This window comes from Bufo bufo, chromosome 4 (assembly GCF_905171765.1).
Source record: "Bufo bufo chromosome 4, aBufBuf1.1, whole genome shotgun sequence".
In the NCBI taxonomy this organism is placed as follows: Eukaryota; Metazoa; Chordata; class Amphibia; order Anura; family Bufonidae; genus Bufo; species Bufo bufo.
In genome coordinates this window covers 501,525,512-501,553,304 of record NC_053392.1, presented here as the reverse complement: position 1 = coordinate 501,553,304, position 27,793 = coordinate 501,525,512, and the positions used below count along the sequence as shown (strand labels likewise).

Here is a 27,793-nt window from a genome sequence, read left to right as displayed (position 1 = left end):
GACAGGGCTAGGCAGTACATGGCTAATGCTTTCCAGGGAGAAGGAGTCTGTACTGTACATACATGCACCGATGGGGTCAAACAGCGAGACTTGATGCTGACGTCCATCTTTTCCAGTAGAGCAACGTCATTGGCACATGCGCAGTGCAGACTACTTCTGCCTGGCAAGCATCAGGCCTGTACCGCACATGCCCCAATCTCTGTGGTGAGAATACAGCACCAGGAGAGATTACGTCACCACTGCCTAGCTTTGTCACTCTAAACTGGGGAATTTTGGCCAACAGCAAAAGGGAATGGGGCTTTTGGTGCAACGAGGTGCAATGGTGACACCCTCATTGCACAAGGTTATTTGCATATAATAAAATCATCAATTTCCACTGATTGTGATGGGCTAAATTGTTTTGGAATCAGGAGGCAAGTGGACATCTGAAAAGTCATTTAGGTTACTATGGAGGTATGTGGTGACCAATTCCCTATAACTCTAGTTATTCCTTCAAGTAATATTCCATTGATAGGAAATATATAGAGCTTGATTAGTCAAGTAGGCCTAGACATACACTCATACCTCACAATTCTAACAGATGTTACCTATTTACTTTAAAGACTTCCAATTATTAAACCTTTACAAATAAATTACCAATTTCCAATGGTTCTCCTAAAGTGATAGATCTTGAGACTTTCTATGTTCCAGTTCATTTCAATTTGAGGGCATTGCAGTTTTCTACTCTCTGGTTTACAGCAGAATGATAAAATGATGCTGCTTTTGTCATTTTTCTAGTAAAATCGTGTAATCCTCTTTTTTTCTTTACTGCCAGGAATTGCTGTTTATAAGGATCGGATGCTGTATAACGCAGACATCGCAATTTTAAACATCAAGGGTGAGTTGTTCCTTCACTTCTTCCTCATGTGGAAAGAAGGAGTCATAAGTTCCACCAGAATATCTCTACTGTGTTTCCCATTCTCCTTTCCTTTAGCCAAAAGCAATAACAGCGATAAAAAAGAAGAAAAGTGGATAGATAAAGGCTGCTGGCCTTGAATTTTCTGGAAAATTGGCTGTAATGTCAGTTTTAGTGGAAGCTTCAAAATATACTTATAGTAGCAGTTCTGGAGAGGAAATGATCAGTGGAAAACTATGAATCAAATATCAGAAACTTAACAATCTCAATGTGTTATTTTTATGCTCTGCCATCTCATAGCACAAATGTAGCAAAAAGTTGACTTGACGCTTGGCAGGAGAGGTGACAGGTCCCGTTTAAGGGTCTTTTCCATTCCACCATTCAACCCACTGGCTGATGGAGGCTCTTATTCTGTACAGTGCTGCCAGCCTGTTTCATTATATAACTTTTTAATAGTTTCTTTTATTCAGTGTTTACCAGTTAATGATTTGTTTGTCCTTGATTTTATCGAATTTTGCATCCTAGAGAAATATGTTCCACATTAGGGCATATTGAAAACCTGAAAACATTCTTCTCCATATGCCATAACTACTGGAAATGTAATTATAAAACATTGACATGGATCTCTTCAGGAAATAGATAGTTCTAGTTAATTTAATGAGCAGTTAAACCTTACATTAATATTCAATGTCTCGCTGGAACTTTATACATGGGCTTGTATAATCGTCATAAAGGCTTAAAGGGGTTATCCAACACTAACAAATTCTCCCCCATATTCCGAGCCCCTCACACTAATTCTACTTACCTAGCTTCCTGCTCCCTGCGCTGCCCTGCGGGAAGGGGGGGGGGCAGCCAATGGCAGGCAGTGACAGGGACAAGTCTCCCTAGCATTGTGGGTACCAGGAGCAGTGCAGGGCGCGGGGAGCCAGGGAAGTAGAATTAGAGTGAGGGGCCCAGCATATGGAGGGGGCATTAGTTAGTGTCGGATAACCCCTTCAATATACAGTGTACAAAAGTCCCTAAAACTCTTTGTTTCTGGGAGCATTTACCATCGACTAGTTTAACCCATGATGACCATTTTACAGATGCCAATGTTCAAAATGCCTTTTTTTCTCATCATATTTTATAAAACATCTACAAATATTCCAGCTGAAGAAAAGAGGTTTCCTTAGAATTAAAAGTATAAAAGTGAAGCACCAAAATATTGTGGAATGACAGTGATCTACTACACTAAATGGCCATAAGCAGGTGGAGACCAAACTACAGATATGTCCACCAGTGATGGTCAGTTTGCAGTGTTCGCCAGCGAACACATGCGGGCTGCCATCTTTAGTAAGGTAGACTCACCCGTCCGGCGATGCACAGGTAAGCCCTTACCTGTGCCTGCTTGTGCCAGGAGCCAGTCTGAAATCAAATGCAGTCACCGGGAGCAGGCAGTTCCGAGAACAGCCCGATGAAGGCCCCCGGCGGCTGTTCTCGGAACTGTACTTTTACTTTGGTCTGTTTCTACATACAGCTGATATCTTATTAGCTGTATGTAAGATCACAATTCATGACAGCCAGAGCAGTGGGAAGTGCTGAGACAGCTCTTTAGCTAACTTCTTTGAAGTAACCTGTCTAGTTGTGTTATTTGGACTATTAGGACAGCTCTTGTATGTGCTAATGGGGCAGTGCCCAGGGTAAGACTGGCCCACCAAAGTACCAGAGGATCCCCTGGTGGGCCTAAGCTCTGACAATAATGGACCGCTAAAAAAAAAGGGCATTTAAGATCCTATATACACAGAGGGTGGGCCCTCAGAATAATTTCCTCTGGTGAGCCCAAGGGACTTCAGTCTGATGCTAGCAGCACCCATTTTATTTCCCCTGTATGTTGCACCCTTGAGTAAACAAGCCATTCTATATAAGAAAAGCTATATGGGAATGTGTTTATAATAAAGTAATATTTACTTATGTTCGGGTAATTTATTTTATTAATTCCCAGAGAAGCTCTTTAGAAAAAACAATTTCTCATTAAACAAATTCAATACAATAGCACACCATGGCAAAACCCTTGACAGGCAAGTCACAATTCAATCAATTGGTGGCTGCACATAAACAAATAGCCGGTCATCTCGTGCCACCCATTTTGGGACATGTTGAGGCAAGAAGACAGATAAGGTAGACCACAACTGTGTATGAGCTTGGAGGTGGATCCCCTTTTGCAGGTATAACAGCTTCTACTCCTCTGCAGAGTATTTGTATCCATTCAGCATCTGAGGACAAAAAAGATTTGGCTTGTACCAGTCTTCTAATTCATCCCAAAGGTGTTCAATGGGGTTAAGGTCAGAGAACTGTACATGCCACTTGAGTTCCTCTACACCAAACCCATTAAACTTTGGATGGGAATTTATCAAGCCCTGAAGAATTCTGTCTTCAAAAAGTTTATTTGCACAAAAGTTTAGCATTTTTACACTACTCCTTCCAGGTTCGTGGTTAGCCTGTCAAGCTGATTTAAGCCAGTACCAACTGCAACTGTATCAAAATTCACCAAAAATGTCATACTTGTACTACAGTAAATGGGTGGAGTAGAAAGTAAAACATTTGATACATTTTAGGCAAATGAAAGCAACACAGACTCCTGCATAACTGACATATGCAAGTAAAGACTTTAGCACATTTTTGACCTATGAATTTGCCAGTAACCAAAGACATCATACCATGTGCCAAGAGACATAACTTAAAGCTCCTGAATCCCTCACCCAACATGTGCTAGTTGTAACCCAACATGCGTACTTGTGTCTCTTATGTGGCAGAAGAGTTGTCGGACCTCCTGAGGTACCATGATGTGACTGCTTAATTTGCAGCCCCGCATGTTCTTCATTCTATACTTATGGATACCATTTCATAGCAGCTGTGCATAGGCTCCAGATAATTAGGAACTGTGAATATTTAACTTACCATTTATGTCTTGTGCCTCACTGTGTTGTCCATTAATAATGGATGCTGTCTTCTTCTCACTATGAATGAGTCAATGGAAATAATCTCTTTCTAAGAGAACTGGTCCTGCTGATAACTTCACAGTCTAAATGCAAAAAGCAAAAAAACACCCTCCAATGTGTACCCTGATGTATTGCAGTTACTCACTGTCATTTCTATTTTATGACTAATCAGTTGAATAGATGGCTTTGATTAGACAATTGCACAGGAGGAATACATTCATTCTTATACAGGCTTTCAGCAAGGAAGGCTTCTGACAAACATCATGACGACATTGCGCTATTTTTTTTATGAATATCACTGCCAGTAATAAATGTCAGTGGGCATTACAATCATTTAAAGCAATTATCCAGTGGATGCTACAGTATACGTATATACTTGTACATTTCGTTCTGGACATATCTTCATGTCTAGATCAACATTTGAAGTAGCTTAGTAACCAAGGGTTTTCTCATTTTAGTTTATGTTGTGTATCCCTCCCGTATCTCATATATACTATTTCCACAATAAATAAAAAAAATCTTAATGAGGTATAAATGCAATTGGGGCTAGAGAGAAGGATAATTCTTTACCTTGAGGTACAATTGTATGTAATGCTAATACACTGTTGCATGAGGACACGACACTCATACAGAATAAAATGGTGTAGATAGGAGGTGGGTCCTTTTTATACTTCATTGTTATGTAATCCTGTCCACATTTCCTTTGTATACTATACTTGTTATATCTATTACTATTCATCTTCTTATTTTGCCATTTACTTAAAGGGGGGATCTACAATGACAGCTTATCTCTGAGATGACTACATTTCTTTATATGTGTTTCGGGTCCAATTCCCTACTGCGAGCGTCCCAGGTGTCTGACCCCCACCGATCAGATATTGATATCTCAGAAAACCCCTTTAAGCCCGACAGTTTGCTGTGCTAAAAGTCCAAACAAAGAGTAAGGTACACAGGCAGACCTCAAAAAATTATATCCAAAAAACTATCCACCTGTTTTTAGTATTAAAAAATGACATAGAATATTCAAATTAAAAAGGTTTGGTGGAAATGTTCCTTTAACAAGCAAATGTTTCAATAAGAACAGTATGAGCAAACACATACATTACTATACACTCACCTAAAGAATTATTAGGAACACCATACTAATACGGTGTTGGACCCCCTTTTGCCTTCAGAACTGCCTTAATTCTACGTGACATTGATTCAACAAGGTGCTGATAGCATTCTTTAGAAATGTTGGCCCATATTGATAGGATAGCATCTTGCAGTTGATGGAGATTTGAGGGATGCAAATCCAGGGCATGAAGCTCCCGTTCCACCACATCCCAAAGATGCTCTATTGGGTTGAGATCTGGTGACTGTGGGGGCCATTTTAGTACAGTGAACTCATTGTCATGTTCAAGAAACCAATTTGAAATTATTTGAGCTTTGTGACATGGTGCATTATCCTGCTGGAAGTAGCCATCAGAGGATGGATACATGTTCTCATTCTGTTTACGCCAAATTCGGAGTCTACCATTTGAATGTCTCAACAGAAATCGAGACTCATCAGACCAGGCAACATTTTTCCAGTCTTCAACAGTCCAATTTTGGTGTAGCCTCTTTTTCCTATTTGTAGTTGAGATAAGTGGTACCCGGTGGGGTCTTCTGCTGTTGTAGCCCATCCGCCTCAAGTTTGTGCGTGTTGTGGCTTCACAAATGCTTTGCTGCATACCTCGGTTGTAACGAGTGGTTATTTCAGTCAACGTTGCTCTTCTATCAGCTTGAATCAGTCGGCCCATTCTCCTCTGACCTCTAGCATCCACAAGGCATTTTTGCCCACAGGACTGCTGCATACTGGATGTTTTTCCCTTTTCACACCATTCTTTGTAAACCCTAGAAATGGTTGTGCGTGAAAATCCCAGTAACTGAGCAGATTGTGAAATACTCAGACCGGCCCGTCTGGCACCAACAACCCTGCCACGCTCAAAATTGCTTAAATCACCTTTCTTTCCCATTCTGACATTCAGTTTGGAGTTCTGGAGATTGTCTTGACCAGGACCACACCCCTAAATGCATTGAAGCAACTGCCATGTGATTGGTTGACTAGATAATTGCATTAATGAGAAATAGAACAGGTGTTCCTAATAATTCTTTAGGTGAGTGTATATGCCAAGGCTCAGTTACCCCATAGAAAGCCTGTAACTAAATGCTCATTAATAATACGGTAGAGATATTGTGGCACTCCGCAACTTCTAATGGGTGCTTAGGATAGGGATCCCACCCTAGAGCATGAATCAGGAAATTCTAGCACTCCAAAGGTCCAAATGCAAATCAAGACTTTACTTAAATGCAGCTGCACATGTTACGTTTCGGTCCAGAAGGACCTTCAACAAATATTGCCGCTCTAGATGAGCAAGTAGGAAGAATGGCGCCAGGGAAAAGTATATCCATATTATGTTATACCTTAATATAATGTGGACATACTACTTTCCCCTGTTACCATTCTTCCTACCTACTCAGCTAGAGCAGCAATAGTTTGATGAAGGTCCTTCCAAACCGAAACGTCACATGTGCAGCTGCATTTAAAGGGAACTTGTCACCACAAAAATGTCATGTAAGCAACAGGCTGCATGTTATAGAGCAGAAGGAGCTGAGCAGATTTATTTATAGATTTATAAGAAAAGATTCAGTAAAACTTCAAATTTATTCATTCAAATTCTTGCTCATTCTGGGCTTTGAAGTCAAGGAGGTGGTCCTATCAGTGATTGACAGCCATCTCTGTATACACAGACATTTCTGGACAGTCCGTAAAAATAGGTGACTTTTTTTCCTGTGTCCGTGAAAAAAAAATTGATGTGTCCGTGATTTTTTGTGGACAGAAAAATTCTGGTTGATAACTCTGATACACAGTCATAGAGGGAAGGCTGTGAATCACTGATAGGACCGACTCCTTGACTCCAAAGCTCAGAATGAGCAGGAATTTAAATGCATAAATTTCAAGTTTTACTGAATCTTTCTCCATAAAACTAGATATCAATCTGCTCTGCTCCTCCTGCTCTATAACATGCTGTGTGCAGCTCAACCACCATGTTGAACATGACATTTCCCTTTAAATAAAGTCTTGATTTGCATTTGGACCTGCTAGAAATTTCCTGTTCTTTAATAAGTCAGATGTGATATAAAAGTTAGTAGTGCCTGCATTGTCTTTGTAATGTAGATTAAAAGATTAAAAATATCAAAATGTGATGCTATATATGAACAATAAAGAATGGGACAATGAAAAACTACTACTATATGTACCATATACACAGTACAAATACTCATTAGAGTGCGCTCTATATATCCGTCTATCTTGTGAAGAGATTTATACAGATGATGTGCATGTCATTAGAAAGCCCTTTTAGAAATCTGTCAGTGGTGACTTTTGTCCTATCTAATAATACTCAATGGTCATTTTCTTAATTTAAAAGCTTGGCTGTATATACCGCAAACAGTTCATGATGCATCATTAGTGCTATGAAATTGCCAAATGGATAGAAATATTATGGTATCTGGGATGGGAAGCCAAAGATGTTGGTGCTCCTCTGCAATGCAGTTACTCAGTCAGGCATTTGTCATCCCAACGCGTAAACAAATTGTAATAAATATCTTACAGCAACCCTGGTTTGGGGAGAAAAATGCTTGCCTTGTGAGAAGCAATAAGAAGTGATGCACTAAATCACACCATTCTGAAGATATTCCCGAGATGTTCTTGTAGCATTCATGGCAAAACACATTATTCTAGGTGCAGTGCCTTTATGTTTGCTTTAAATCCATTGGTTGCTGACATTTCCATTCGGCTGCAATCTGATCCACATCCACTACACAGTGAAGAGGATAGCTGTAACTTCTGGCGGTAGTCTTCATTTTCTTGTTTCAGTGCTGTCCAGGAATGTGTCATCAGAAAATGGCCTATTGTTTAAATCAAGTTTTTATGTCAAAGGGTATGTACACGGTCGGCAGCAATTTTTTATGATTGCAGTTTACTCATTTTGGGCTAAAAAATACTTTTTCAATTCATCTTTATTAAAAATATTCAGCCATTCTGTCACAAAGGGTTAACTATTTGTCTAGCTGTGTGACTTGTACTTTCACTTTGTGACAGTCATCTAATGAACCTTATCTCTAAATTTCCAATAGCTCAAAAACACTTACTTAAGCCACATTCTTATCACTAAGATAAGAATTTAGCTATAATGAGAGTTTACAAGGTCAGCGATCAGAGATAAGGAGCCGTCAGCTGAACTGCCTGATGTGAAACAGTATAAATACAGAGCTTGCTACTAGAGAAACCTAAGGCAGTACAGAGAAAGAGGCTCAAAATGTTTAATAAAGCCCAATAGAAAAAAAAGATTTTTAGCTCAAAAAGAATACTAATGCAATAATAAAATAATTGCCCCAAAAGGTGTAAATAGCCTTTAAATATATTTCTTTTAGAATGTTTGTCAAATTTTTTTTATTTATTTCCAAGTTCCTAGCTATATGTATAAAAAATATCCTTAAATCCTATAGTTTTCACTCTGGCCCAAGGCACAGGAGCCACATGTATGCGCCTCATCACCCACTGACAGCTGCATATCCTATAACGCAGTAGTGGCACCAGTCAGATCATAACGTTACTAGAACATGATAACATCATCAAAAATATATCACTGGCACATTAAACAAGCGTTAAAGTCATATCAGTCAGTCGTAATTCTAATAAACATTGCCCTTTTTAAAGGGGTTTTATGAGATTTTGATGATAGGTTATCAGTATCTGATCGGGGGGGGGGGGGAGTCTGACACCCAAGGCCCTCGCCAATCAGCTGTTTGAGAAGGCACCTGCACTATACAATGTACAGCTGTTCGGCTGAAATCTGAGATGTCGGACCCCCACTGATCAGATACTGATGACCTATCCTGAGGATAGATGAGAAAGTAGGAATTTGCACTGCTATTGGGGGAGGTGCCTGAGGATAGGTCATCAGTATAAAAATCTCGGAAAAACCCTTTTATACTAAAGGGGGCTCTTCAGCATGTGTTGTATGTGAGTGGCTCCCAACCTACAAAAGGCTGTAATCCACTTTTCTATGGGGTCATGGCACACTTCTCTACCTCCTGCATGCCTCCCAAGTGTCCTTCTTTTGGACCCAAGTCTCTCTGTTCCTCTTTGATCCTTAAATGTCCCTCTTTTTGACCTGAGGAATAAATGCATAAATCTGCATTAATAAATTTACTAAATTGCTGCTTACTAAAGTGTCTTTATGGTTTCTACCTGTATATTATATCATAACTTTATCATTATATCATAACTTTATTTTGTGTTATTTGGACCTTAAAATATCAATAATCCAATGATTAATGTGCTAATATTTAAATGGATATTGAAGGACAAGAAAAAATTGTCCCGTAGGATCCACATGTTGTAAAAAAAAATAAAGGAACTTGCACTCACCTAACCGATCCCCAGCTGCTGCAGTTGTGAAGGAGTAAGTAATTATGCTTTTGGCAGAGTTAGAGGCATGGCCTAGTATGGAAAAAAATTCCTGTGATGCGCACCGCACAAATTGTCCCTCTGGTACCCACTAGTACACTGTCTCTGTGCATTTAACAGATGCTCTAATCTAAAGGTAACCTATCCTAGTGATCATTTTCTTTAAGCACAAGCATTGCTAAATGATTTAATTGGTGGCCAGGTTTAAGATGCAAGATGAGTTGATCTTCATTAACAGCATTTATCCCTATCGCCAACTCAAGTCTCATAATGAGACAAAATAATTACAGTGGGTAGCTTAGGGTGGTATTACACTGCCTGATCTTCAGGCAATGCGAGTGCCGATGGAACATAACACGTCAATTGGCACTTGTTTGCTCCGGCCTGATTATGCAGGCTCATGCAAATTGAATGTGGGAGGAATGATTGCTAGCGCGTTCGTTCCGCCTTCACTCTGTTCTATTTTTTTATTGGCAGCAGGGGTGTACGATGCGACTGATATGGGGTCCAGGGCAAGAGGGGGCACAGTTGAGATTGTCTCTTCTTCTACTGGAGGTGAAAACTTGGTCAGGATCCTACCCTCTAAATCAGGCATGTCCAAACTGCGTCCCTCCAGCTGTTGCAAAACTACAGTTGTAGTTTTGCAACAGCTGGAGGGCCGCGTTTGGACATGCCTGCTCTAAAGGAACAACTTTTAGCAAATAAGGCAGTGGAAAAATGGCCCAAGGGTCATTGAAAGGGGTTTAGGCAGAAACCCTTCTGTCCTGTTGTCACGGACGTGCCAAGACATACGGACATTCCCGCGACCGGTGGCAGGAGATCTGTGAGACTGGCAACACGTGGTTTTATCTGACATGTTTTCCTTTTGGATCAAATTACATCTGTGTTGTTTCTGGTGCTTGCTGCACCTTCTGTCCCCTGGTGTGGCTATTGTGGTCATTTTACCTTCTCTATTTATGGTTGTTTCTCCCACTATGCTTTGCGGTTTATAGCTTCTGTTAGCCTGTGTTTGGTTCTCGGCTGAGTTCCTGGTGTTACCAAAGTTTCATTGAAGTTAAGTGATTCCTTTCCCTTTTGTATTTTATATATATATATATATATATATATAGATATATATATATATATATATATATATGTGTGTTGTCTTTCCCTGTTGTTTGTCATTAGGCCTGAGGGAGACCCCTGTTCGTCCTTCCCTTTGGAGGAACAGGTAGACTCAGTCCTGACATTAGTTCCACGGTCCTATAGGGCGAGGTAGGATTCTAGGTATCCGGTGTATGAACTTTCATACCTTTTGGGCCTGTTCATACTAGTAGTCTGTCAGGACTGGAGTTAGGGTTTTCTCTAGGAGGTGTCCATTTCCCTTGCCAAGTTTCCAGGCCTTATTCCGGTATCCCCTTTTCCCTCCTATGCTCGGTGTGGTGTTTTCCTCCCACACACGAGCGTGACACCTGTGTGGGGGGCCTGGTTTCATCCTTGCTATCGGGACCTTACTTCTCTATGTACAGCACTGATTTGCAGCACATCTCTGATCTGTGATTACACAAGGAGATGTACTGCCTATAATTGGGCATCTTTTACCATGATGAAAGATGCCGATCAACCGATGAATGAGCTGCTCAGTTATATATGCTGATTATCTAGAAAGAACGTTTATATTCCTGAATTACTCTAAAGTGTTTCCCTTGCCTGGTTTCTAGGGAGCCTCCAAGAAAGTAAAAACCCAGTGTCAACCCAATATCATTCAGTGTATGATGGTGTTATTTGGGAATTTAAATGTATTATTATGTGAGAACTACATATATGACAGTATCATGCTGGCCCTTTACAGGAGTATTATTTGGATACTGTATATGTTTTGTGCATTATGCGGGGATACTATGCTGGCTGTTTCGCTTCAGCTGATATTACAATGAAAACTGTAAAAACATGGAAAGTGAAAGGAAGAGGGAATTCTACTTTGCTTGTTGCCCAGGGCATTATTTTCAATAAGCTCAACCCTGGTGTCGCTCCTATAATTTACTTTGTATCTTCGCAGGTTTAGCATTTACTTCTTTGTCCTTTCCTAAAGTCAACTAATTGAGCCAATACCATTCTCATAATGAGTTCAGGACAACAGATTTCCCAAAAAACAATAATAGTCAAATTCTTTATAAAGCAATACCATCCCTTATAACAAGTAAGGGGGTGTGGTTCTGCCGAAGTTATGAAGAGGCCAGCGCTAGTTGAAAATGTAAGACAACTTCTGCGCTGTCTTACATTTAGAAAATTATGTACAGGTGTAGAAAATGGTAAATGAGACGGGCCTGCTGCCCTGGTGTGAGCAGGGAGAAGTCGCAGATTTCAGCGCAACTAACTGTTGCGCCGCAATCTGCGCCTAAGATATGCCTAATATAAGATAGCCATATTTCAGCTTAATAAATGACCCCCTAAGTGCTCATTTTTAAAATGCAATTCTTAGCATCATGAGGAAAATATTAACAATATTGAAATGAATAATGCAGTACAACACATTCTAAGTGACAAGCGAAGGAAGAGGATAATGTGGATGATAGTAATAAGTAGGATGAATATGATTTCTGCAATAATGTTGTGATTAACATATTTATTATTGCTCCTTGCTGGAATTCAAAGACCAAATTCATCAGAAGTAATGTTATCATGTCAGGCTATTTGTTTTACCTCTTACCATACTGTTGTTGTTGCCAGATAAAAACCTACCTGCGTGGGATTATGTAAAGTCTCTTTATGCAGTTCTCAGAAGAATTACCGTATTTTTCGCTTTATAAGACGTACATTTTTTCCTCCAAAAGTGGGGTAAAAATGGCTGTGATGGAAACGCTCACTAGTATGCTTTAGGTGCCGGGAGTAGGGAGTGAAGTGCTGCAAGCGCTTGTAATTCTTACCCTCCCGGTCTTTATTCCTGGGGCCAGAGCTGCACTGTCCTGACCGCGTACAGAATCAGGACGTAGTGCACGCACTATGACCTGACGCTGCACGCAGTCAGGTGACAGAGGAGCACAGGCCGGGAAGACAGGGGAGCGCAACTTCTGCTGGAGGTGGAGAGGAGCCGCGGAGCAGGACAGGTAAGAGATGGTTTTTATTTTAATCTGATCTGAGGTCTGATGCAGGTCTCACTATGTGGGCTGATATAAGGTCTGATGGGGGTCTCACTGTGTGGGCTGATATAAGGTCTGATGGGGGTCTCACTATGTGGGCTGATATAAGGTCTGATGGGGGTCTGACATTGTGGGCTGATCTGAGGTCTGATGGGGGTCTTACTATGTGGGCTGATATGAGGTCTGATGAAAAATAGTTTTTTCTTATTTTCATCGTCTTAAACCTGGGGTGCGTCTTATTATCAGGTGTGTCTTATAAAGAGAAAAATACGGTAAGTATTTTCAGCATATTGCTTAATTTTAATTTTCAATTCTAAAAAAAGGACTTCTAACTATATGTCTATCTATCTATCTATCTATCTATCTATCTATTATCTATAAAAATAAGAAAAAACAGCAGCACAAGTCAAATTGGTTCAAAAGGGGGTGCAATCCCTCCAGGTCGTAGATAATTAAGCCTATTGATATCCAAAGAAATAGATTGAGGCAGCACTCCAGAATGGTGGGAAATAGGTGGACCGCTTTATTCACCCAACTCGCAATGTTTCAGCCCAACACAATGAGGCCTTTCTCAAGCAATGTGACCAGTGCATACAATTCATCTATAAAGGCAAAGTGGAAGGGATCATCATTAGTGTTGAGCGCGAATATTCAAATAGCAAATTTTTTTTGCGAATATCTGCACTTCGCTAATTCGAGAAGTTTCGAATATAGCGCTATAAATTCGTTATTTAGAATATTTTTATTTTTTATTTTTTTATTGTTATATTTTTTTTTTTCCACTTCCCACAAGTAGTTCTTACATGTTCTGAGGATTCCTGGCTTCCTGGCTGCTCCAGTCAGTGCCCGTTGCCACTTCTGCCGACTTCCGTGCTTATGGAGCGTCCCCATCACCATGGGAACGCCTCCATACTAGAATGTACTGTCAGATGTGAGAATTAAGTTGAAATCGCAATGCAATTAATATAACTTGAAGTAATCGCATTGCGATTTCAACTTAGACCTGGTTTACTATGGTTGGCTTGGTAGAATTAGCGAAGATGAGGAATATGACGAATGTATTCGTCATATTCCTCAAAACGAAGATAACAAAATATTCTCCATCTTCGTTTTAGCTCCATATTTGTGAACTTCGCTAATTCTAGAAATCAAATAGGAAAGTTGAATATAGAGACAGCTGTGTTTAATTCGCTATGTGATTATATTACTTTGTTTTTTTTAAAAATAAATAGAATAATTATAATACTTGATAATTATTATAATTATTCTATTTATTTTTAAAAAAAGCTAAGTAATATAATCGCATAGCGAATTAAACACAGCTGTCTCTATAGTCAACTTTCCTATTTGATTGCTAGAATTAGCGAAGTTGACTAATATGGAGCTAAAACGAAGATGGAGAATATTTTGTTATCTTCGTTTTGAGGAATATGACGAATACATTCGTCATATTCCTCATCTCCGCTAATTCTAGATATCAAACCAATAGGAAAATTGCCTAAAGTTAAAATTGCAATACGCGATTATTTAAATCGCATATTAATCGCGATAACTAGAATAATGCCGAATATTCGATTTCAACGAATATGAGACGAATATTCTATCGAATATTCGCGAATTTTGTCAAAATCGAATATGGCACCTCCCGCTCATCACTAATCATCATCAATGATCAATCAAAACCATAATTATAATAAAAATCATGATACAAATCAAATAATGTGCATCATGGAAAAATCAAACAATGTGCATGATAGATAATAAAAATCATTTCATAAACATGTGAGTCCTGTGCATAGTAATTGTTGATAATTCATAATATACAGAGTATAGTATATACATAGTGACACATAGAATTCTCTGATCACCTGTAAGTGATTAAAATCAAACACCTGTTTAGGTGTATATCAACACTTACAAGATCATCATAATGGAGATGTGCGTCTCATGTGTATATATTCAGTGGCGTCTGCTGGGTAAAACTGCGCATGCTCCGCTCCAGCCCTTGTAATAAGGGCAATCAGTTAGTATCTGGAGCAGGTATGCATGTGACTATGAAACCGCACATCACATGCGGACGCCACTACTATACCACAGAAGGTTTGTAACCTCATGCGTACAAGCGACAGTCAGCGTATGCTAAAAATATATATTATCTATCTATCTATCTATCTATCTATCTATCTGTCTATCGACCTATCTGTCTGTTTATATCTATCTGTCTATTATCTATCTATCTATTTCCTATCTGTCTATCTTATCTCATATATGTTTCATAGTGTTGCCTACTCCCAGAAAATGAGGACTCCTCACAGAAGAGTAAGCTATTCTCCCACAGAAGGCCTATACGGTTTAGAGGTGGCTCTACATATTCTGCAGCCCCTAATTCCAAATGCTACAGACCCCTCCTCTGTATAACAGACATAACATGGAATAGTGCATTGTGAGGGTAGTCAGAGGAGGTACTGTTAAGTTGAGCAGTAGAACTGATCACCGAGTATGCCGGGTGTCAGACCGCCGCCGATCTGATATTGATGACCTATTCTGAGGATAGGTCATCAATATTAAAACGCCTGGACAACCCTTTTAATCCATTTACTATTAGGTCTCAGTTATACTGATTGTATAGGTTTTTTTTTGTTTTTTTACTGTAGAAGAATCGCTTCAGCAAGTTGGTAGATTGCATTTATATGCAGGTCTTTTCTTTTCCTAAGGCAGACATCTCCAATCTAAAAAATACATTGGAATAAGGCTCTGTACACACTGACTGGTGCCATATGGTGTACATTTTTACAGGAGTCATTACGGATCTAATAGACCTGATGGATCTTATTAACTTATAAATCTCATTTTAACCTGGAATTCCCCAGTTTGCTCTTTGTAAGTTCATTAAAGCACTTAATGGGAAATATCATTATTCTAATTGAAGATGCACCACTAATGTTTACAACATGGAATAAACTAAAAGAAATTCAGTTGCCAAAAGTGAGTGTTAGAAACAAACATAGCAAATATTTCACTCACTTACAGTTAAGCAATGCTTCCTGTGGTTAACAGGGGAATTTGCACAGTGTGTCTGAAAGTCTCAGCTTTTAAGATCATGTGGATTTGTGAAAGCTTTACAGTGTCCAGAATATAAACTTCACAGTTTCACATATTGTGGACAGAGCTCAGTGCTTATTATTAAAGGTATTGCCCCATTACATGAACTTATCTCCTATGTAAAGGATAGGGGACAAGTGTCTGATTGGCAGGGGTCAGACTGCTGGGGACCCCATGATTCCATGAATTGGGCCCTGTACCACTGCATTTTTCAGTCTATATTAAGCAAAAAGTTTTATTGATACATATAATCACAAGAATTCCAGAATTATTGTGACTATATACATCAACTAGAAAAGCTACCATTTCTGGGGAAATTGTGTGGTGTTCTTGCCTCCACCAGTAGTCTACAACTGGAGTGAGCGGAGTAACTGGGTGGAGTGACTTGAGTAACTGTTGTGTGGTTGGAGTTGCTGAAGTAACTGTGGAAAGGTTGGACAGGGCAGAGTAACTTTATTAAGTGGGCAGAGTAACTGTGTGGAGTGTTTGGAGTGAGTAAAGATAGTAAACATTACACTAACCAATTGATTGATCAAATTTAAAAAGTGCACATGGTAAGCTTGATAGAGTGAGAAATGCATTTCAACTTTTATTTATTTATATAGCACATTTAATTGCAATGTTGTTGCCCAAAGTGCTTCACAGTTACATTAAAACATACATTTATAAAAACATTAGCAGCCGATTTGTGTAGGTGGGCTTGAAAATGAAGGAGTGGTGGCAGTTTAGAAATCATGTCCTGATTTTTCAGCTCACAATCTAGCTTTTGTCACTCTGCTAGCTGCTCACACACCTGGGTTCCCTTGGCAACTCACTCTATAGCAAGGGCAGAGAAGAGCGGTTAAAAACAAACTGCTCCAACTTGCTCACTTCACTGGCGGTTGCCATCTTCAAACGGTTGTAGTTAAAAAAAATTATAAATCCTACAGAGAGGAGCTTTATACTGTAAAAATCACCAAACCCATACCTACATTTTGATGCATAGTATGTCTCTAAAATATTAAAAATGAAGGCACAGTCGCAGTTTTGAAATTGCCCTTCAAATTTGAGGTGGCTAGAGTGGAGTTTCAATGAATGTCAATGGGCGGCGTGAGTTGCAAACAAACGGTCATATTGTGAAAACTATCAGGACTATGGCTTAGCCGTGGACATTTTTAGCATTTGGCAGCAGGGATAGCTGAACGTTTTGATATAAGATTTGTGTAGGTGGGCTTGAAAATGAGGGAGTGGTGGCAGTTTAGAAATCATGTCCTGATTTTTCAGCTCACACTCTATTTTTTGTCAGCTCCCACTCTAGTTTTGAACATTCCGCCATTCATTCCTATGGGACCAATTTCGCCCCCAAAATTGCTGATATTTCGTGAACCATTCGGCGAAACGTTCCACAAAGTAATAGCACACCAATCGTTAACAATCTGCACGTTTCTGTATATTACTGTCTATGTAGTGTAAAAACTGTGGGAGGAGTTAGGGTGGTAAATTTGGCGTTAATAAGAAGAATATATATGTGAGATAACAGTAAGTGGTCTTGCAATGCAAGAACACCTAATAACACTCTGCGTAATATTAAATGACGAGTGCTGTGGTACTAGCTATATGATATTGTGAACCAGGGGTGTAGCTATAGGGGGTGCACAGGTTGCAGTCGCTACCGGGCCCAGGAGCCTGAGGGCCCAAAAGACCCTTGTGCCACATAAGAAGACACTGGTATTATCGAAAGTGCATGCTGGTCATGTTACACCTCTGGCTGGAGGGAGGGGGTTAGGTCAAAAATATACAAAAACTCCAGAATTAGTCTTTTTGGCATTTTAATCGTGTTTTTTGTTGCTTATTTTTTTACAAATAGTGTTTTTAGCACATGCATTTGGTATTATTTTGAAAGATATAAGTTTTTCCACAGGAAAGTATGTACTCCCCTTTAACCACCTCCGGACCGCCTAACGCAGGATCGCGTTCCGGAGGTGGCAGCCCTGCGCAGAGTCACGCATATATGCGTCATCTCGCGATGGGCGAGATTTCCTGTGAACGCGCGCACACAGGCGCGCGCGCTCACAGGAACGGAAGGTAAGAGAGTTGATCTCCAGCCTGCCAGCGGCGATCGTTCGCTGGCAGGCTGGAGATGTGTTTTTTTTAACCCCTAACAGGTATATTAGACGCTGTTTTGATAACAGCGTCTAATATACCTGCTACCTGGTCCTCTGGTGGTCCCATTTGTTTGGATCGACCACCAGAGGACACAGGTAGCTCAGTAAAGTCCCACCAAGCACCACTACACTACACTACACCCCCCCCCCCGTCACTTATTAACCCCTTATTAGCTCCTGATCACCCCTGATCACCCCATATAGACTCCCTGATCACCCCCCTGTCATTGATCACCCCCCTGTCATTGATTACCCCCCTGTAAAGCTCCATTCAGATGTCCGCATGATTTTTACGGATCCACTGATAGATGGATCAGATCCGCAAAACGCATCCGGACGTCTGAATGAAGCCTTACAGGGGCGTGATCAATGACTGTGGTTATCACCCCATATAGACTCCCTGATCACCCCCCCTGTCATTGATTACACCCCTGTCATTGATCAACCCCCTGTAAAGCTCCATTCAGACGTCCGCATGATTTTTACGGATGCACTGATAGATGGATCCGATCCTCAAAACGCATCCGGACGTCTGAATGAAGCCTTACAGGGGCATGATCAATGACTGTGGTGATCACCCCATATAGACTCCCTGATCACCCCCCTGTAAAGCTCCATTCAGATGTCCGCATGATTTTTACGGATGCACTGATAGATGGATCCGATCCGCAAAACGCATCCGGACGTCTGAATGAAGCCTTACAGGGGCATGATCAATGACTGTGGTGATCACCCCATATAGACTCCCTGATCACCCCCCTGTAAAGCTCCATTCAGATGTCCGCATCATTTTTACGGATGCACTGATAGATGGATCCGATCCTCAAAACGCATCCGGACGTCTGAATGAAGCCTTACAGGGGCATGATCAATGACTGTGGTGATCACCCCATATAGACTCCCTGATCACCCCCCTGTAAAGCTCCATTCAGATGTCCGCATGATTTTTACGGATGCACTGATAGATGGATCCGATCCGCAAAACGCATCCGGACGTCTGAATGAAGCCTTACAGGGGCATGATCAATGACTGTGGTGATCACCCCATATAGACTCCCTGATCACCCCCCTGTCATTGATCACCCCCCTGTAAAGCTCCATTCAGATGTCCGCATGATTTTTACGGATGCACTGATAGATGGATCCGATCCGCAAAACGCATCCGGACGTCTGAATGAAGCCTTACAGGGGCATGATCAATGACTGTGGTGATCACCCCATATAGACTCCCTGATCACCCCCCTGTCATTGATTACCCCCCTGTAAAGCTCCATTCAGATGTCCGCATGATTTTTACGGATGCACTGATAGATGGATCGGATCCGCAAAACGCATCCGGACGTCTGAATGAAGCCTTACAGGGGCGTGATCAATGACTGTGGTGATCACCCCATATAGACTCCCTGATCACCCCCCCTGTCATTGATCAACCCCCCTGTCATTGATCAACCCCCCTGTCATTGATCACCCCCCCTGTCATTGATCACCCCCCTGTCATTGATCCCCCCCCCCCCCCTCTGTAAGGCTCCATTCAGATATTTTTTTGGCCCAAGTTAGCAGAATTTTTATTTTTTTTTCTTACAAAGTCTCATATTCCACTAACTTGTGTCAAAAAATAAAATCTCACATGAACTCACCATACCCCTCACGGAATCCAAATGCGTAAAATTTTTTAGACATTTATATTCCAGACTTCTTCTCACGCTTTAGGGCCCCTAGAATGCCAGGGCAGTATAAATACCCCACATGTGACCCCATTTCGGAAAGAAGACACCCCCAGGTATTCCGTGAGGGGCATATTGAGTCCATGAAAGATTGAATTTTTTGTCCCAAGTTAGCGGAACGGGAGACTTTGTGAGAAAAAAATTAAAAATATCAATTTCCGCTAACTTGTGCCAAAAAAAAAAAATTTCTATGAACTCGCCATGCCCCTCATTGAATACCTTGGGGTGTCTTCTTTCCAAAATGGGGTCACATGTGGGGTATTTATACTGCTCTGGCATTCTAGGGGCCCCAAAGCGTGAGAAGAAGTCTGGTATCCAAATGTCTAAAAATGCCCTCCTAAAAGGAATTTGGGCACCTTTGCGCATCTAGGCTGCAAAAAAGTGTCACACATCTGGTATCGCCGTACTCAGGAGAAGTTGGGGAATGTGTTTTGGGGTGTCATTTTACATATACCCATGCTGGGTGAGAGAAATATCTTGGTCAAATGCCAACTTTGTATAAAAAAATGGGAAAAGTTGTCTTTTGCCAAGATATTTCTCTCACCCAGCATGGGTATATGTAAAATGACACCCCAAAACACATTCCCCAACTTCTCCTGAATACGGCGATACCACATGTGTGACACTTTTTTGCAGCCTAGGTGGGCAAAGGGGCCCATATTCCAAAGAGCACCTTTAGGATTTCACAGGTCATTTACCTACTTACCACACATTAGGGCCCCTGGAAAATGCCAGGGCAGTATAACTACCCCACAAGTGACCCCATTTTGGAAAGAAGACACCCCAAGGTATTCCGTGAGGGGCATGGCGAGTTCCTAGAATTTTTTATTTTTTGTCACAAGTTAGTGGAAAATGCTTATTTTTTTTTTTTTTTTTTTTTTCATACAAAGTCTCATATTCCACTAACTTGTGACAAAAAATAAAAAGTTCCATGAACTCACTATGCCCATCAGCGAATACCTTGGGGTCTCTTCTTTCCAAAATGGGGTCACTTGTGGGGTAGTTATACTGCCCTGGCATTCTAGGGGCCCAAATGTGTGGTAAGGAGTTTGAAATCAAATTCTGTAAAAAATGACCTGTGAAATCCGAAAGGTGCTCTTTTGAATATGGGCCCCTTTGCCCACCTAGGCTGCAAAAAAGTGTCACACATCTGGTATCTCCGTAATCGGGAGAAGTTGGGGAATGTGTTTTGGGGTGTCATTTTACATATACCCATGCTGGGTGAGAGAAATATCTTGGCAAAAGACAACTTTTCAATGGCTCCTCCCCTACACGACATACTACCCAATCTGGGAATATATATATTTAGGATCACCAAATATGAAATTACACGGAGAACACATTATATAATGATGTTATTTTTGGTGTTATCCGTTTAGAAATACTGTTAGACCCTATAATTGATAATTACATAAAAAACGCATGCAAAACGCAGTTCACACTGATGCGGTTTTGATGCGTTTTTTCCCAAAATGATAATCTGACCTTGCAGTCTTCATCCAGAGCTGTTTTTTTAGTGTTTTTACACAGCATTACATGTGGGGATGTTATATTTATTATTTTAAGTCATTTATATATGTTTTAACATGATTTATCAGCAATCAAAATCCACCCCACATATTGAGTCAAGCACAAAAGAACACAATTGTGGGTGGGACAACACCTTTAAAAGAGTGAGAATCCACTCACTCGGTGGCCACTGAGGAAGGGGTGTAGACCCTGAAACGCGTCTGGTAGCACGGAGTGAGCGTGGATTCAATAAGAAGATTAAAGAACAAAAAGCCAGAAGTTCCAAGTATAAGAGATATATTTCCATTACATCTCCGGTACGGAGCTACAGCCAGAGTCACAGTCGCACATTAGTGACGTCAGGGAAGCGCCAACCCGGAACCCTAAGCAACCAGGTCACGTGGGACGCCACGTTCGGCCGCGTTCGGCCACCTGGGGAATCAACGCTGCGGTCAAGCAGCAAGAAGGTGGGGTGAGACCGGGACACTACAGGCGGCGTGATATAGTAAGTAGCTCCAGTATCTAATATATGTACGTATTTTGTACATCCACAATACCGGACACTGGTATTCAACTGTCCTATTGGATTTAGCTACACTGCCCTAATTGTAGTGGCATCATCTTTTGGGACATTTGGTCATAGTACCATTACCATCAAGTCTCAGTGGGACATTTATGCATGAAAGTGCTGACATTCTACCTATTATCAATAGGACGGCTACAGGACTATCACATATGGTTCCATACCACTAGCGTGTCACGCATTGTTATATTGCTGCATGTTATATATCATATGGTATTTGTCATATATGTGTAGCACCGCTTGTCATGCACTATAGGATTGCTGCACTAATATATGCTATTTTATGATTGTTTTTTATATATTTTTAGGGGTTTGTTTTTAGAGTAATAAAATATTATGCCATCATCCATCTAGTGGTTCTCTCTTGAGTGTGCCCCCTCATTTCTGCATACTTTATCACTTCTTTCCAGTCCTGAGGGTAGGACTAGAGGGTGAGCACCTACCCATACGAGACAGGGGTGAGCCGCTGGATTTTCTTCTTTTGGTTTATTGCATTACCCTCAACAGTTGAGCTCCCCCTCTCTTTGATATGGACATCTGGGAACACCTAGATAATAAATACAAGAAAATTGAGGCTTTCACCTTCAATATAGAAGGGGAGGCATCAATAGAAACAACAAGATCAATGGATGATGTTTTTAAAGTTCTGGAGAGGACTCTGCAACGTCAACTGCGTAACAAGTGGGAGATTAGATCCCTTACGCAATATCTGGACAGGGGCTTCATCCCTAGGGGTTTGTCACTCGCCAAGACACCTGCATCTGATCTGGTGAGTGACAAATTCAAAAAAGAATGGGATGATTTCCTGAAAGCACAGTCGGGAGCCCTTGTCCAAATGATCATCAAAAGAAGGATACAAATGACAGAAGAAATGACAGGGCAAATAGATATTCTCAAAAGAGAAATGGAAACATTCCCAGATACTGATGCAGTTCACAAGTGGCATGAAAGAATTTGCAAAAATTTAGATGCATTAGAAAGGGAAATAATAGGGAAAAAATCCAGGAAATTATACCATATGGAAAGAAAAGAAGCCACTGAGGTTTATAAACAGAGGGAGGTTGCACACATTGATACACTAAGCCAATTTGAGAATGTACCAATCTCAAATAGGTTTGAAACATTGTCAACACCACATTTTTTAGACTTCACACCACCACACCACAAAGCACGAATAAGGAACACACGCACTCCCACCCCACCACGACAAGAGTCAAAGAAACACAATCACAAAACACAGGGTTATGTCCACGAATACAATTTGAGGGAGCGTCCGAGGGAGCACACACAGAACAGAGGGAATTACCAGACACACAGACAGGAACACAGACACTATCAGGACACAACACACCATTACACACCAACAATGAACAGGTCACAAAGGCACAACCACAACGAACAATTCGGAGAGGACGACATGCACATAAGAAGAAAGCACAAAAATTAATAGCACCAACCACCAATGTAATCAACATCAGTGAGGCTGTACTGACTGACATCCAGGTGCAGCTTCTTAATAAAGGTTTAAAGTTTGCTCCGACGAACTCTATGGACAAATTTGCAACATACATAGGAGTGGAGAAGTTCATTAGACGCCTATGTCTTAAAAAATATTTTCTCAAAAATCCCATTAATAGGGAGATGGATATAGGAGGTAACACAAGTAAATATTTACATACAGATCTGAAGGTGAGATCAAAGAAATATCCTAGGCAGGAGATCAGTAGTGAAATGGCCACTTTTAAAAATAATGTGGAACGAGATTTGAGGAGGATAAAAAGTCGCAGGATCAATGCGAATCTGAACAGAGAAGAAATTAAGGCCATAAAATCCCTACAAGAGGCCAACAATATCACAATTAGGCCAGCCGATAAGGGTGGAGCTGTCGTGATACTCAATACTAGAGATTACACAGAAGAATGTTACAGACAGCTAAGATCAGAGAATACCTACCAAAGATTAAAAGGAGACCCAACACAGGAATACTATAATATTCTCAAAGATTATTGTGGAAGGGGGGTAGGAGCTGGCTTTCTTTCCGATCAGGAAGCAAAATTTATTCTGGACACTGAGGGGAGGATCCCCATGTTCTATTGTGTCCCCAAGATCCATAAGAACCTGGAAGCACCTCCAGGTCGCCCGATTGTGTCGGGTATCCAATCCATATCATGTAATTTATCCAAATACATTGACCAGTGGCTCCAACCATATGTAAAACGAGTACCATCATATATTCGAGACACTACAGACATCATCAAAACACTTGAAAATGTCAAATGGGTAGATGGATGGATCTTGGGGACACTGGATGTTGGATCCCTCTACACGGTTATTGAACATACCAGGGGGATACAGGCACTACACAAGCAATTGTCGGGAGATGGTGGGCTCCCTGTGGAACAATTAGATTTCCTGTTAGAGGGAGTAGGATATATATTGGCCCACAACTATTTTTCTTTTGAAAGGGAGTTTTATTTGCAGTGTACCGGGACCGCCATGGGCACCAGATTCGCCCCCAGCTATGCCAACCTTTTCTTGGCTCAATGGGAGAGAGAGATCATTGCTCCCAGGCTGGGGACGGATCTGGTGCTATGGCGGCGGTACATTGATGACATTCTGTTCATCTGGCAAGACACAGCTGAATCTCTAGATCTATTTCTCAGTGATATCAATAAAAATGACAAGAACCTCATATTTAGTCCAATCATTAGTAAAGAAAAGGTAGAATTTTTAGATTTGGAGATATGGATTAGGGAAGAACAATTATGCTGTAATACATTCTTTAAGCCGGTGGCCAAGAATAGCTTCATCAGATTTGCAAGTTGCCATCTTCCGCGGTGGCTTATCAATATACCAACTAGCCAGTTCCGCAGACTGAAGCGCAACTGTACGATGGACAGCAAATTTGATGAAGAGGCCACCGGCCTAAAACAGCAATTATTGGAAAGAGATTACCCAGTCCAGATTATAGACAAATCACTGGAAAAGGTGAAGAAGATGGAAAGAAAAAGTTTCTTTGAGACAGGTCCATCACAATTACGAGATGAAACACTGAGAATTATCCTCCCGTTCAATTCCCAATATAAAGTGATGGAGAGGAGCATTCGCAAACATTGGGGTCATCTGCTGAATGATAAGATAATTGGCCCATTACTGAGTGACGTACCGAAAATAACATATACAAGGGCCAATAATTTAGCAGGCAAAATAGCCCCAACCGTAAAAATTAAGAAAGAGAAACAACAAATAACAAAAAACAATTGGTTAACAACCAATGGGTTTTTTAAATGTGGAAGGTGCGCAAATTGTAAAATGACAAATTTTCCTAAAAAAACAACAAAGGTTACATCCACAGTAAACTCTTTCAGCTTAGAAATACAAGAATGTTTAACCTGCGACTCCACGGATGTCATCTACCTATTAGAATGTGGATGTAAGAAACAGTACATAGGCAGGACCAAAAGAACACTCAAAAAGAGGATAGCGGAACATGTGGCAAACATTAAAAAAGGTTTAGAAACACATTCCTTATCGAAACATTTTAAAATTCAACATAACTGTGATCCAACTAGTCTAAAATTCACAGCCATAGAAAGAGTCAAAAAAATGTGGAGAGGAGGTAACCATATTGCACACATGTCGAGACAAGAATCCCGCAGAATCTTCGAATATGATACCATCATTCCCAGGGGCCTCAATGCCGAGATGGAGGTGTTCGGGTTCCTGTGATTGTTGGGGGGTCGTCCGGGGGGGATGGGACATCGCAGTTTGGTCGATTATCGACATTGTGATCTCCCCTCCCCACTGGATGGCTCCTCCCCTACACGACATACTACCCAATCTGGGAATATATATATTTAGGATCACCAAATATGAAATTACACGGAGAACACATTATATAATGATGTTATTTTTGGTGTTATCCGTTTAGAAATACTGTTAGACCCTATAATTGATAATTACATAAAAAACGCATGCAAAACGCAGTTCACACTGATGCGGTTTTGATGCGTTTTTTCCCAAAATGATAATCTGACCTTGCAGTCTTCATCCAGAGCTGTTTTTTTAGTGTTTTTACACAGCATTACATGTGGGGATGTTATATTTATTATTTTAAGTCATTTATATATGTTTTAACATGATTTATCAGCAATCAAAATCCACCCCACATATTGAGTCAAGCACAAAAGAACACAATTGTGGGTGGGACAACACCTTTAAAAGAGTGAGAATCCACTCACTCGGTGGCCACTGAGGAAGGGGTGTAGACCCTGAAACGCGTCTGGTAGCACGGAGTGAGCGTGGATTCAATAAGAAGATTAAAGAACAAAAAGCCAGAAGTTCCAAGTATAAGAGATATATTTCCATTACATCTCCGGTACGGAGCTACAGCCAGAGTCACAGTCGCACATTAGTGACGTCAGGGAAGCGCCAACCCGGAACCCTAAGCAACCAGGTCACGTGGGACGCCACGTTCGGCCGCGTTCGGCCACCTGGGGAATCAACGCTGCGGTCAAGCAGCAAGAAGGTGGGGTGAGACCGGGACACTACAGGCGGCGTGATATAGTAAGTAGCTCCAGTATCTAATATATGTACGTATTTTGTACATCCACAATACCGGACACTGGTATTCAACTGTCCTATTGGATTTAGCTACACTGCCCTAATTGTAGTGGCATCATCTTTTGGGACATTTGGTCATAGTACCATTACCATCAAGTCTCAGTGGGACATTTATGCATGAAAGTGCTGACATTCTACCTATTATCAATAGGACGGCTACAGGACTATCACATATGGTTCCATACCACTAGCGTGTCACGCATTGTTATATTGCTGCATGTTATATATCATATGGTATTTGTCATATATGTGTAGCACCGCTTGTCATGCACTATAGGATTGCTGCACTAATATATGCTATTTTATGATTGTTTTTTATATATTTTTAGGGGTTTGTTTTTAGAGTAATAAAATATTATGCCATCATCCATCTAGTGGTTCTCTCTTGAGTGTGCCCCCTCATTTCTGCATACTTTATCACTTCTTTCCAGTCCTGAGGGTAGGACTAGAGGGTGAGCACCTACCCATACGAGACAGGGGTGAGCCGCTGGATTTTCTTCTTTTGGTTTAAAAGACAACTTTTCCCATTTTTTTATACAAAGTTGGCATTTGACCAAGATATTTATCTCACCCAGCATGGGTATATGTAAAAAGACACCCCAAAACACATTCCTCAACTTCTCCTGAATACAGAGATACCAGATGTGTGACACTTTTTTGCAGCCTAGGTGGGCAAAGGGGCCCACATTCCAAAGAGCACCTTTCGGATTTCACAGGTCATTTACCTACTTACCACACATTTGGGCCCCTAGAATGCCAGGGCAGTATAACTACCCCACAAGTGTAACATAGTACACATTTTGGAAAGAAGAGACCCCAAGGTATTCGCTGATGGGCATAGTGAGTTCATGGAAGTTTTTATTTTTTGTCACAAGTTTGTGGAATATGAGATTTTGAATGAAAAAAAAAAAAAAAAAAAAAATCATCATTTTCCACTAACTTGTGACAAAAAATAAAAAATTCTAGGAACTCGCCATGCCCCTCACGGAATACCTTGGGGTGTCTTCTTTCCAAAATGGGGTCACTTGTGGGGTAGTTATACTGCCCTGGTATTCTAGGGGCCCAAATGTGTGGTAAGGAGTTTGAAATCAAATTCAGGAAAAAATGAGGAGTGAAATCCGAAAGGTGCTCTTTGGAATATGGGCCCCTTTGCCCACCTAGGCTGCAAAAAAGTGTCACACATCTGGTATCCCCGTACTCAGGAGAAGTTGAGGAATGTGTTTTGGGGTGTCTTTTTACATATACCCATGCTGGGTGAGATAAATATCTTGGTCAAATGACAACTTTGTATAAAAAAATGGGAAAAGTTGTCTTTTGCCAAGATATTTCTCTCACCCAGCATGGGTATATATAAAATGACACCCCAAAACACATTCCCCACCTTCTCCTGAGTACGGAGATACCAGATGTGTGACACTTTTTTGCAGCCTAGGTGGGCAAAGGGGCCCATATTCCAAAGAGCACCTTTCGGATTTCACAGGTCATTTTTTACAGAATTTGATTTCAAACTCCTTACCACACATTTGGGCCCCTAGAATGCCAGGGCAGTATAACTACCCCACAAGTGACCCCATTTTGGAAAGAAGAGACCCCAAGGTATTCGCTGATGGGCATAGTGA

At 40.9% G+C, this 27,793-nt stretch overlaps 1 protein-coding gene across 8 annotated transcripts in view; it reads left to right on the top strand.

The window, feature by feature from the left end:
- Positions 1 to 810: 810 nt before the first annotated feature.
- The window catches only part of SLC8A1 (solute carrier family 8 member A1), a 518,651-nt gene continuing 491,668 nt past the window's right edge, over positions 811 to 27,793 (top strand). For all 8 annotated transcript variants that reach the window (XM_040429629.1, XM_040429627.1, XM_040429625.1 and 5 more), the window contains exon 1: positions 811 to 877. The gene's annotated coding sequence lies outside the window, so the exon portion shown is untranslated. The remainder of the gene's footprint in view (positions 878 to 27,793) is intronic.